Here is a 13,618-nt window from a genome sequence, read left to right on the forward strand (position 1 = left end):
TACTCTTTGTGTAGTAAATCGATAAAAATTTCTTGGTCTGATACATAGCCCACATTTTCATCCAGTAAAACTTACTTATAGTTTCCCAAGTCTTTTATTCTCAATGATTTAATTTTTTCAAGAAACTTGTCCACTGCAACCTTTGATATACCTGTAATAAAATCATCCACGTAAACTTCAACTACCGTGACCTCGTCTTTTCTCTTTTAGAGTACAGAAACATATTCGTCGTGCACTGCACAGAACCAGCATCGCACAATTTTCGAGTGCAGTAACTTGCTCCAAAATATGCCAGCTTGCTTTAAGCCGTACAATGATTTCCTCAATAGAACTGCTAGCTGACTTGAAATTTTGACACCGTATTCTTTCAACTTGGCATTGTCAAAATTCGTTCCATTTGAAATCTTCAAAACAAGTAATCAGATGCTTTTCTTTGTCCTCCTTTACGTACGCATTTGGTACATCTCCATGGTGAGCTGGCACATTTCATCGTCGTGACAAAACTAATTCCACTTTGACTGTACTTAGTCTCATGACTGCAGCAAACGTCAAAGTATAGTCGATTTTAGATAATTGTTCATTTCCATTATAGACGAGTCGAGCTTTGTATCTTTCGTTGCGTCTGCCTTTGTCTTAAATACCCACTCGTTATACAGAACATGCAATAACTTAGGTGGTACCACCACCTCCCACACACCGTTCGCTTTTAAAGCCACCAATTTTTCAGACATTGCTGTAACCCCATTTGCTGTAACCCCATTTGCTGTAACCCCATTTGCTATTATTATCTTAATTTTCATCGCCTCACCATATTTTTGGATCGGTTTACGTGCCATATGTACGACTCCTTGAAGTTCTACAGATGGTCGTGTTATTTTGCACATTGCCCGAGTCAGATGTTGACCACGTGTCCATCCGAACGACCTTTCACTTTTTCTGTTCAGCGGCGCATCGTTATGCTCCTCCTGATGATCAGATATTTAAAGATCCTTGTAAGGTCACTTTTTGGCTGTTTTCAACATTTCCACGTTTCGGACATGCTGAGCTACCACTACGGTTCAATCTTTTGGAAAATAAACCTTGTATATCTTCGTCTCGTCACATTTTCCGACAACGATCGCCGCCTATCCGCGTTCACCCAGCGACTTGTTCTTAGCATCCTTGTATTTTGTACATGGTCTTCCAAAAACGACTACATCACTTAAGACAGGGGTCCTTTTTGTGAGCATCTCGATAAGGGACATATGCATTATGTTTACCTTGGCAAGGCTCCGATTGAGTATGTACGCAGCATTCTTCGCTGCATCACCCCAACTATTCAAAGGTAAACCGCTAGCAAACACCATGCTTCGCACCGTGTTCATGATGGTACGGTGCATCCGCTCAGCCTTTCCGTTGCTGGCCTGGTTATTTGCCTCGCTCACTTGACGCATGATACCAGCTGTATTGCAGACAAAGTCCCGAGCTTTTGCATTCTCCACCTCTATCAGTGCGTAAAACGCGAATGACATCAATTGTCCAATTTTTTCCAGTGTCCTTACGTAATTGCACAATTTTTTGTTTGCTCTTAGCGCATGCCAATAAATTCATCGCTTCGTGTCCGTGAGTTTTAATTCAGAGGCAGGGTCTCGCGCCATTTTGACAATTTTGTCGTAACATAAAAAAATAGACGGCGATGAAATTCCAGTAAACTGCCGCTCTGAACATCTGAATCGGATTCATATTCCTTTTTTTATCAGCACAGCCATGATTCCACCCAAAAGTGATGCGAATTTGAAAAAAATATCGTCGTAAACTTGGACGAGAAGTAAATTATTTCCACAGTCAACATCCATGATAGGGATTCCTCTTGTACAGAGAACCAAAATGCGACTCCCTTCGAGATATTCAAGAACGCTGCCTTTCTGCTCAAGCTTATCGTAGAGAAATATATTTCGCTCAAGGTTTGCCGCGTATCAAACATCGAGAAGTCGAGCCGTTTTCTGTACGCCGAGAGCCTTGACCTTTATCATCACGCTGCCTTATTATAAATCGAAGTGGTCCACCATCTGATGCCGCAGTCAGACATTCACCGGCAAAATCAACGGGGTCTTGCAACAAGCTTTAGTCGCTCGCAACCATGGCGGCATCACCATTAAAAAAATCATTGATTGTTTAGTGGTTGCACATCGATCTCCAGCTGCAAAGATAAAGTCCGCTTTCTGCGCCACTCTTTCTTTTTCTTCGAAGGCATGCGACCTTTAGGTGACCCGTTTGACCACAGCGGTAGCACCAGGGGCATAAGTGCCCTGGTGATCAGTATTTTCTTCAAAGTTATTTGTTGACTCAGAAGCGTTTACCACGTCGCGACCGAAAAAAATGTGCGCGGCTCAATTTCTGTTGACCATGCAAATTGGCACAATTCTGCCGCTTGACGCAGACAATCCGATCAATGGGTTCCAGTCTGGATAACATCAACATACGCATAGATGGATCCGCATAATGAAACATGTTATCCAAAACGAGATTGTTCGCACCTCCATACGCGTCACTAACAGCTGTCAGGTGCAAAATGTTCTGTGCGACTCCGATAAGGCGCTTTACCGCTGTAAATAAACTCATACTATGAGCGGGTGGAATATTGGTGAAATAAGTCTGAAGTAACCTTTGCATCGCATGCTCCATGGTTTAACATTCTAACCACCAAGATTCGACCTGTCTACGGTAGTACCTTTGTGCCGTACCCGCAAGTTGTTGTCCAAGAACATCAACCTTAATATCCTGGGGCCACACAAAACAACATACGCGCTCAGAAAAACCCACTTGACGAAGAAATTTCTTGCTACATCTAAACATCCACCACCATGTCCATTTATAAGTCTTTTCCATCGAAAGATTGGAATGCCAACTTTCGTTGTCTGCCGTCCGGCACCTCTTCAAGTTGACGACCAGGGTGCGCAAAAACAGGGTGTGATATACTTCTTCCTTGGAGAAAACCACCGTACACGTCCTGTCCGTACATGTCTGGCCCAGGTTCCTCTCTCATGTTACAATTGACATTTACACGAGCAGACCTAGGCTCTGCGTTTTCTGCGCCCGTAGCACTTAAGTAAGTTATTGGTATCCGACCTTTTGGGAGAAGAGGTAAATCCAATACCTGGGAATTTATGCCCGCTTTGACTCCCAATATCAATCCAAAAACACTTGACTCCGCGGGTTCCTTTCGGTGTCGTCCCGCTTGTCCGGATTAAGAGGTTTCCATCCTCCCCACAAGTCCGCGAGCATAGCCAGCACCACATCCAGTGCAGCACCTGGCACTTCTGACTTTTCTTTAATTTGATATTCGACGTCCCGTTTACGACCGTCATCCACATCAGCAGATGCAGATGCAACCGGATTGGTTGCACCATTATCGCGATTCTTTGAGCACATACCTCTTGGAAGGTAAGCAATGCACTTCCGCAGAATTAGGTTAAAGTAAAAGTGAAATATATTCATAATTAGCTTTAATTTTCTAAGACTAACTAACATGCATACGTAATAGAGCACCTCCTGTTCTTGTCGCCCTTTTTCTACTCATCTTATCGCTCTTCCTCGAATTGCTGCCCTTATCGCATTTCTTATAATTTGCCAACCAAGTCCGGGCGCTCTTGGCCTTTTTCCACCTGGCAAATATAGTACATTCTAACACCCATCCGCATCTTCCGGTCTTAAAGACCCACCTCGTGTGTTGCACATGGCTACCGGTGGGAGGCACATTCATTCTCCATACGCTATTCTTCTTTAATGACCGGATTGCTCCTGTACAGCAACGATCAACTTGTACTTCTGACTGCTACGCATAGCCAGTCCGTAATTCTTAAAATATTCTGCACCAAAGCTATATGCCACGTCGCACTTCTGCTTGACACCATAGTCCACGGTGCACTCAAGCTTCATTTCCACGTCTGCCCTTCAACAGTAAATGTCCAGTGTCCTTTCTTGGCCTGTCATCTTGTTTCTATAACCTTGGGTCTTATTCATTTTTAAAAAAAAGCTTTTTCTGCTTCCCGCGATGCCTTGTCTTCTTCCGCAAAATGTGTCCGATGCAATGCTCGTTTTGCTCACTCGTGAGCGTGTTCCGTTTCTAAGGGATGAATGACGACGACGAAGATGTTCTTGGATATGTATACCCGATTCCTTTCGTTTCGTCCATTCTTCCGATCATTGTCGCTAATTTCCAAAACCTAGCGACTTAGGTCACTACGCCTATGAGCTTGCTCGGGCTTTTGTTTAGGATGTAGGAAACATTTTACACCGCGTCTCCGCAAAATGTAGAAGCTTAAATCTTACACTCCTTAACATTCATAATTATGCGGCGCATACTTTCTGCATAATTATAACTCGCCTGATTGCGATCTATGCTAAATTGGCGAGCAATTCCGGTTATTTTACAGGAAAAGTTATAGTACGATTCTTTTCACCACCATCTGTTCTTAGTCACATAAATTCTACAGTTTTAGTGGCGCTCGAAAAAAAACTATGAAATGTCCGGACTTTTGCGCAGTGATGTCCCCCCTTTTGCAAGAAATATCCTGTTGTGATTAGCTCGGTGGTCACTAAAGTTGAGCATAAACCGATTTCCAAGTCTGTCCTTAGGATTCTTCGGCCCCTGAAAATCCGTATAGATTACTTCACAACAACGTCAATCGGAGAATTGTCTCCAGTGTTCTTTCTTGATTGCGCGTTCTTTGTCTCTTTCCTTGAGCACATGCAATGCAGTTTGCCCTGATCTTATCTGTGAGAGGAATCCTTGCAATTGGTTCTTGCGCCGTTGTAATGATCGTGTTGTACTTCAGGTGTGGAAATCAGCGATGGAAATCCTTAAGCGTCCATTTCTGGAGGTCACGACCCACCTCTTATTGGCTCCCGGCTAGTAGAGACATGAGTACATCAGTATAGTCAGGCTTTTCTTGTCCGCCTTGTGTGCGAATTACAAGTACATTGTTCGAGATCTCGACGTCGAGCTCAGATGTCCCTCCTTTTAAACACGCAATCATGCGGTATATACAATGCCGTATACTTTCGCCTATAGCAAGCTGTATCCTCAGTGCTTCGCAGATACGTTACTCGTTAACGAGTTGGACACCAAAAGGATCTAACGAGTGTAATAACGTCGCAATTACCTCTTAATTGTCACATCAGAACCTTTAGGTTTGGCAGACGCAGCCACGGGCGAATTGGAGGCCTCAACAGTGGTCACCGAGTCGGACGATGACGCCGGCTCGTACCAGTCACCTCTAATTGGAGTAGGAGTGACGATCTTACCACAGTAGACGCTCATGCGTCTACTTAAACATTTGCCTCACTAGAAGCTACACTTAGTCGTGTAGCTGCCAGCTTTGCGGCCTCACAAGCTAGGCGCACGGGATTATTTATCATGCGCAAAGAAAAGCCGGAATTGAAATAAAACAAACAAGTGCTAACATACAAAGATAGACACTATAGTACTTTCTGTCACTACTCTCTGTCACTCTACATTAGTCATTATAGTGACTGCCCCGTTTTACAAATATTATTTCGTATAAATAGGAAAATAAGAAAGAAGTATAAAATTATTATCCTTTTGTAACAGGCTAAAGTTGCCCTATGTGACACAAACCCATTAATTACACTTTATGTAAGTAACGGTTTGGTCAATTATATCATGTGAAGTACTTAGACCTGTGGTGCACAAATACAAAGTGACTCACCTTTGTTTATGTGATTCACATAGGTGCATTCACATTAAAGAGGATGACGGCTAGCGTCATCCAAGATCCAAGGTATTCAGAACAATACGCTCACAATGTAGACGTGCACATCTACACATATGGCATCAATTGATTGGTTAAAAGGTTTTAAATTTAATTCGATTACATGTAAATCGTTCTTAAATCTACTTCTTAGATAACAAGCGCACGTGGAGCAAGATTACCGCTTCCATAACGATACAAAGGAACTTAGCTTGTTGGGTTAGGTCGCTATTGGCGCCCACTAACTACTTCACTGCACGTGAGAGAAGATGGTCAACCCGCCCCTCACTGTGCTTGAAGGTGTGTGTTTAAGTAGAGCGTGGCTGCTATAGAAGCACCCACCTGCACTTAACAGCACTAGTAGTCCTTTCCACGATCCGGCTTTCTTCTCGCGTCCATCGCACCTCAGGCTAAGCTAAGTCACTTTAGCTATAGCGGTGGCCTATTATGGCATCAGCTGCGACCGTGTGATCTCTTGAGGTTTTATGTCCCTCATGACACAGATCTTAAGCTGATGATCCTTCACGAGATCCATGATTCACCATCTAGTGGGCATCTGGGCCGTGAAAGACATTCTACGAGAGTCAGAGGAATTTTGGCGGCCACACCTATATAGATGGGTGGCGAACTATATCCACTCTTGCGAACAGTGTCAGCGCATTAAGCCTGCACCGTCTAGCAGTGCGCCACTGAAGCCGCTATGAATTCCAACGGACTGTTGGAAGTCAGTAGGTCTGAACTTCATGTTTGGCATGCCGCCCGATCATAAGGGTCTGACGGGGCTCGTCGTCTTTGTAGACAGATTGAGCAAAATTGTGCATTTAGCACCATGCAAAACATCGATTACAGGCAAGGAAGCAGCTCTCTTGTTCCTGGATCCTGTTTACCGACTACACGGGATGCCTGAGTCCATAGTGTCGGACCGGGTTCCACGTTTTACGTCTGGATTTTGGCGACATGCGTCCGAGCTGCTAGGTAGCAAGCTCCGCATGTCGACCGCAGATCATCCCCAGACCGATGGCCAAATTGAACGTGCCAATCGGGTCGTGGCGGATGTCTTACGCACTATAGCAACTCTCAAAGCGTGGAGCAAGCAATTGTTCTTGTGGCATTCGCTATAAATAACAGTGTTCACGCCAGTACGGGTGAGACACCGTTTATTATTAATGGACTGCGCCATCCTCGGACGCCAGTCTTGCTAGGTCATAGTTTCAAAAATATGACGATGACCCGCGAGGCTATCCTGTCAAAGACAGAAACTCGCCCTGGTGACCCTGCCACTTTAGCAGTGGTCAATAAAACTACGTCCTATAACCGACGTCTCGGCGGTGTCATAGGCAAGTTTGATGCTTAAAGCGAGTGAGGAAAAGGGTTATATTTAGTACTAGGTAATACGAAGTTGTTGCCGCATTTCATTGGGACCTTTACGGTGGTATGAGAGATTGGAGACCTAAATTATAGGCCCACCCTTACCCGTGTATGAAGACGCATCCCGAATTTTAATTGGGTCGTCTGAACGGTATGTAGAACCAAATCAGGTCACATTCCCATCCGTCTAAGGAGACCAATGGTGACGCCGACTGTGAGTCGAACGTCGAACGTCGATCGGGTGAGGGGGGACGGTTAAGGTGAAAATCTATCAGCCGAACGAAATTTTCCGCCACGAAAAGGACTCGGTGAGCGAGGGATATCACGCGAGTAATGCGGGTCCCTCAGCACATCTTCTCCAGGATGTCATGCAAGAGTTTCAGGCGTTCATAACCCTGACGATCCTTCGCGCGGACATCCTGAAGATCAGAATTCAGTCACAAGACTTGCTCTCGAGATCCACAATACGTCGTTCCGTAGCGCTTAACGCCTGCGACTTAACGGACGAAGGTAAGACAGCCGCGAGTAGGTGGGTGAGATTATCACTCCTTTCGGGCGCCGCCTGTCCTGATGGATGCGGGTGGGAACCAACGCTTCCTTGTTTGAAGGTTGCTTGCCCACCGCTCCGTGAGGCAAAGATATCAGATCCTCGTTCAATGGAGAGGTTGCCCAAAGAGGACCGACTCTTGGAAACCAATTGATACCCTACTTATTGACATGCCCAGTTTGGTGACTGCCTAAAAAAGAAACACCAGCTGAGACCTCTTCGCTTGTCTTAAATGGACTAGCAGAAGTAGCGTATGAGAATAAACGGGGGTACGGAACCGCACATAATTTCTTCCACGCGCAAGCGGGCGAAATTAGTTCGCTGCGACCGCTGTATCATTGCATTGGAATGCGGATAAATGCTGCGCATATTTTCCTCCTCGTATTGGTTGGGCGTTTAAATTGAGCGCAATACGACCGGGATCGGGGATATACGTTCAAGCGATTTCCCCTGAGTCCTTCATGCATCATAGACGCCATAATAATTATGTGCGTGCGTCTACGATGGCACGCTCTAGTAGCGAGGCTTTCGGCCCGTTGGCACGAGGCCATCGAGATGGAGGGGACATAAGTGAATGCCACCCGTCACATAGCCATGTTCGATACGACTGGCTTGTGACACCGACTCAGCATGTTCACGTGTCGTCGGCGGGGCTTTAGGCTCCGAATCCTCCTATGTCAAAACCCATATGGATTATGGTCTGAGCATAAGGCGTTGTGGTTTTACCCATCGGAGAAGCGGCTGCGCCTTTATGGGCAGCGCTATCATTAATGGTCGCTGCACTAGCCAACGTAGACGACTTGACAGCATTAAAAACTTTGCTGTCTCCATGTTTGGAGCAATGAGAGAAGTCTGGATGGGCAATAATGCGCCATCAACCTTCCTCATTAGCTCGTTGTCCGCATCACTACTATGAGGTTACGGCAAAGGTGCCGACTCATTGTAAGTCGGCAATGAGCGACGGATCGAGATTCTCACTGTTAAGTGGGATGGATCCTTAAACCCAGTTAACGGGACAGCAACAGTAGCTGTCGGCGTTTGGATTAAGGCATAAGACGTTGCTGGCGTACTAAGGCGGCGCGTGCGCTTTGGCGTGGTTGAGTGGGTGTTTTTGCAGACGACTTACCATTTTTGCCCCTTTAAGGTGGCATATTAAGCTCCGTGCAAGACACAGGTAGCAAAAGTGAATGAGAGAACTAAGCGGCGCGTAAAACATCTCGCTGTTCCTTTGTCCTCTTTGACGAAATTCAAAATGTTAAGTCATCCTTAAAGGGGGAGGTGGTGTAACAGGCTAAATTTGCCCTAATCTTATACAGTCCCCGTTAAGTGGGGGATGGTCAATTACTTAAGTAAAGATATTAGACCCACCGCATGGGTGTGGTTCACATTGTGACCCACCTTGCGTATGTGATGCACGTAGGTGCATTCACATTAAGAGGGATGACCGCTAGCGTCATCTGTTACGCGAGGTATCTAGAAAGATACGCCCGTACAAATATAAAATTTTGTGATTGGTTAAAATAGGTATTCATATTCAAAACGACTACATATAAATCTGCCTGAAAACTACTTCCTACTTGGTAAGTGCGCACGAGGAGTCGGATCACCGCTCCCGTGACGACACGTATACCAGAGTACTTAGTGCATTGGGTGAGGTCGCTAAGACACCCACCTCAACTACCTCACTGCACGCGAGAGTAGACGGTCAAACCGCTTCCTCGCTGTGCTAGGGTGTGTGCTTAAGTAGAGCGTGGCCGCATCAAGATGTGCAGTAGAGATTACTATCAATACGTAATATTACGAGGCACCTTTCACTAGTTCTGATAAGTACAAGTTAACCTTACACTGATTACAGTGTAGGTGAGGTGCCTCGAAACTTCACGTACACTACGTGCCGAGGAAGATTACAAGTAAGTAAGTAGTCGTAGCTACCAAAAATTAATTAAATGGCTATAGGATAGAGAAAAAGTGTAAAATATTCTAATAAATTTAGTTTCCTACGTAACGATCTTCTATCTACTACATAACTTATTATATTGATAACAAACTTTGTATGGCGCCTCTTTGCGCACCGCACAATTGTGTCTTATAGCGAAGGCCGGAGCTGATTTAAACTTAAATCAACCAATAAATAGAACTACATTCGGAGTTGATTTTAACTTAAATCAACCAATAAATAGAACTACATTCGGAGTTTAAAACAAATTTTCGCTACTAGGTTGCTGACACCGACGGACGATGACACTATGTTGGCGGATTTCACGGAGGCAGTGGTTCTAGCAGTAGTCTCCAGCCTTAGTCGCCAGAATTTGGCGGGGCCGGACGGTCTGAGCAACGACTTGTACAAAGACACACCAGCGATATTTGTCCCCGCTTTAGTGACTCTGAGCAATCAAATTTTGGCAGGCGCAGATCCCCTGCCTTCTTTTCTCGAAGCATTAATTATACCGCTACGGAAAAAAATTGACTCGGCGGACGCGATGGACTATCGACCAATTTCTTTGCTGCAAATTAGTTACAAAACGATTGCAAGTGGTGTTTATGGGCATATCAGGGGTGGCCGTCGACCTCCGGATTTGTCTTCAATGGCAGGTTTCAGCTGAAAGCGGTGTCACCTTGTTTCTCGAGACTATCCCGAGATTCCTAGGTCCAGGATATAGACACACTTCTTCAACCTTCGGCAGAGCATTCCATGCTTCTGCGGGAGCGGGCCGCTACGTTCTTTACGACTCTGCTTCGTGGCGCCAATAGCTGGTGGGATGGAGATGACTGGGTTGTATCGTATCATTAGCCTTTTCCAGCTATGCCTGTATCTCCGGACCCTCAATGGTGCGCGCTGTATCGCTTCTGGGGAACACTGGGCTGGAGTGATAATCCGTGGATCCGGGATGATAAAGGACGTCCTCTGGCTTCGTCCGCGTATGATCGAATCGCGGTCTGCCAGATCGCCGACCTGCACATTAAACGGACTGGACCGACCAATTTGTTTTTACCTTCTCACCGGCTGAGTGCCTTCACCACTCTCAGCCCAAACTACGGCTTTGTGCGACAGCGGTCCTGCTCGCTTCACCTTCTATAGCTATTGGATTGCGTCTTCCGTTCGAGCCGGCATTAAAAATGCGCCATGCGCCGCCGTTTTGCTTTAATTACGACTGGTCACGGAGTGTCGCGGCAGAGTCGTCTGGATACGGAGGGGGTCCTTAAAGTTATCTGACGACCCCGTACACCTGAAGCAGAGTGTGGACGGCATTCACTGTTTTTTTATTGGGCACCTCCCGGTGCTGACTGCTGTCTCGGTCGCGGGAAAAATCTTTTCGGCTCAGCAATTGCGGCTCCAAGGCGTCGTGTTTGACTCTCACCCCCGACATCATCGTTTTCCTTGGGTCGACCAGATACCGTTGCGAATGGGACTGTCCGGGCGTCAACCTTTTTGCCGAGCGTTCAAGCTTCACTAACGTCAGCTGGCTGTCGCTTTACGACCTCTGATGCGGCGCTACGATGACGTCCAGGGCTCAGATCCCTGGCAGCGGGCGACCGCCCATCAGTGTCCGTCTCAGCTTTTAAATCACGCTTACGTTCTTACTGACTATTAGGTCTGAACGTGTTACCGCTTCGCCACGACGCAATTAAGACTCTTCCCTGCTGGTCGCCACGTGGACAATAGCTGTCGAGCGTTAGCGGCGTGTATTGGGCGGAAAGAAAACATGGCTCATATCTTTTGGGAGTCCCAAGGCTCGCGCGTGCTGGGGTGTGCTCATCAGTCACTGGACGGGCGAACGCGATGGCCAGTCGTTTTGCGCTCGTCGCTTCCTCACAAGTGTGAATCGGCAGGTGCCAGTTTTACCTGCGGGACAGCGTCACAGGCTCCAGCTCCTGCGAAAGGATGATGTGAAGGCAGGTGTCGCCGCTTGGAGCCGCATTTGGTTCATCATGAGTAGCATTTGCCTTACTCACTTACGTCGAGAGCGAAATGACGCAATCCATCCCGGAACACAACCGACGGCCCAGGCCAGCGCCGCAAGGTATTGGAAGCTTGGGATCAGACATCTCACCGCTTTGGCGAAACGAGAACATCGCGGTCCTGACAAATTTGTGGACGGGGATATTATGCATACCTGTATCGACCTCTTGACTCTTTACGAGCCTGGAAATAGGTCGATTTCAACAGGAGATTGCTACGACTAGCTACCGACTCCGGAGTTATGGTCCTGGCTCAAAAGTTTTCAGACATCTTGTTTATAATTTTATGTTAAATAGACAGTCATGAAATCTCTCTCTCCAATTCATAGAACTATTATCTTATTGCATCAAAATTGCCCGATTTGGTAATATTGGAACTATCATTTCGAGTAGTCAATAAGGATAATTATTGATACTTCTTTGCTTATTTCCTTTTATAGAAAATAATATGATTCTTACTCTTAAAGGAAATAATACTTATGAAACGAGACACCTTCACAGATAAGATAACTATTCAGCTGTCAAGCATTCGATTAAGTGTGATCTCTACGGAATTGAAAAGAAGCGATTCATGAGAGTGGTACACTTTAATGCGATAGTCCAGGCGATAATTCATAGTTTTTCCATGTAAGTAGTCTCTATGTCCTGCCAATTTCAAGATAGTTGTGCACTCCCAACTCTCGAAGTTTCCCAATAGCTTGCACTAAATGATCCGTATAAGAAAGCTAAGGATTCTCGTCAGGGGTTTGCACTTCAAACAATTCGCATCCAAAAGAGAAACAAAGTTCACGTTCAGCGGGTAAATTCAGGGCTATTTCTAATAATTCGATCGCAACATGTGTCGAAGGCAACAGTGGAATATGTGACATACTTATGGGTGACTGTGCAGCACCATGATCAAATTTATAGGGCTGATCGTCCGATGTCTTGGAAGGGCCGACTGGACCTGATAAGTCAATAGGATTCCGAGAAATTTTCAGGCAATCCTTTTGGTTTAGGTGTGACCAAGCAAATCTATGAGTTCGAAAAAAACAATTCTACTCTTCCGGCTGCGGCCAAAAAAGATGATAAGCTCCGGCGACAGAGCCAACCTTAGAGTCCCACTCGTACTTTTATTGTCGCCTTGCATGTCGAAAGTAACCATCATTGTGGTATGCATCGCATTCCAAAAAGGCAGGTTCTTTCGCTAAAGTTCTAGGCATGGTGTGGGTGATGCATGAATAAAGCTGCAAATTTTTGTTACTCATGCCAGAAGAAGTATGTGCTGCAGAGATTAGTAATCTAGATTGTTCATGGCCTGATACGGGTGACCGCGTGATGAACGCACCCTTCAAGGTACGAACAAGGACTGCGACAACAATTGCTTTACGTCTAGGATGCTCTTGACGTCAGTTTTACGAGACTTTGTCCATTGTGTAACTTGATTTTACCAATACGAATTTTATATTCACCGAGCCCCAAGGCGTGATTCAAAACTCAAGATGGGAAGCAAACAAAAAAGTTTGATTCAGCCTGGTGCTCGTACCTGCTCTCCGATAGCAATTGCGTTAAAAACGTTAATCACCAATAAACTTTAAGCCAGCCAAAGGTTGTGAGACGTTAGCTTATGTGTCGAAGTGTCTTGTTTTCGGTTGGAAGCGTTGCAAATGGTTCGAATCTGAAATTTAGGCATTCTCCTTCGAATATGCTTTTTGAAAAGCTAAATCCAGGCAAAGTCCAAGAACAGCACGGCTTTTTTAGATTACGGTAGATTGCGGCCGCTGAAGATTTACCAAAAAGATTGTTTACTCGACAATGGCCGCTTTCTGCACAATTGCGTGCTGGGGACAGCCCGGCAAATATCCACTCTCATAGAAGAACCACCATCCTCTACCAGGTCCTTTGTCCAGAATGTTCTACCAGATCTTCTACTTAACAATGTCCACAAACCAAGATCATGGCCACTGTGGCGAGGAGTGGCCGATTCTGAAATCAAGCATATGCACGATTG

This window comes from Bremia lactucae, linkage group LG18, assembly GCF_004359215.1.
Source record: "Bremia lactucae strain SF5 linkage group LG18, whole genome shotgun sequence".
Classification (NCBI taxonomy): Eukaryota; Oomycota; class Peronosporomycetes; order Peronosporales; family Peronosporaceae; genus Bremia; species Bremia lactucae.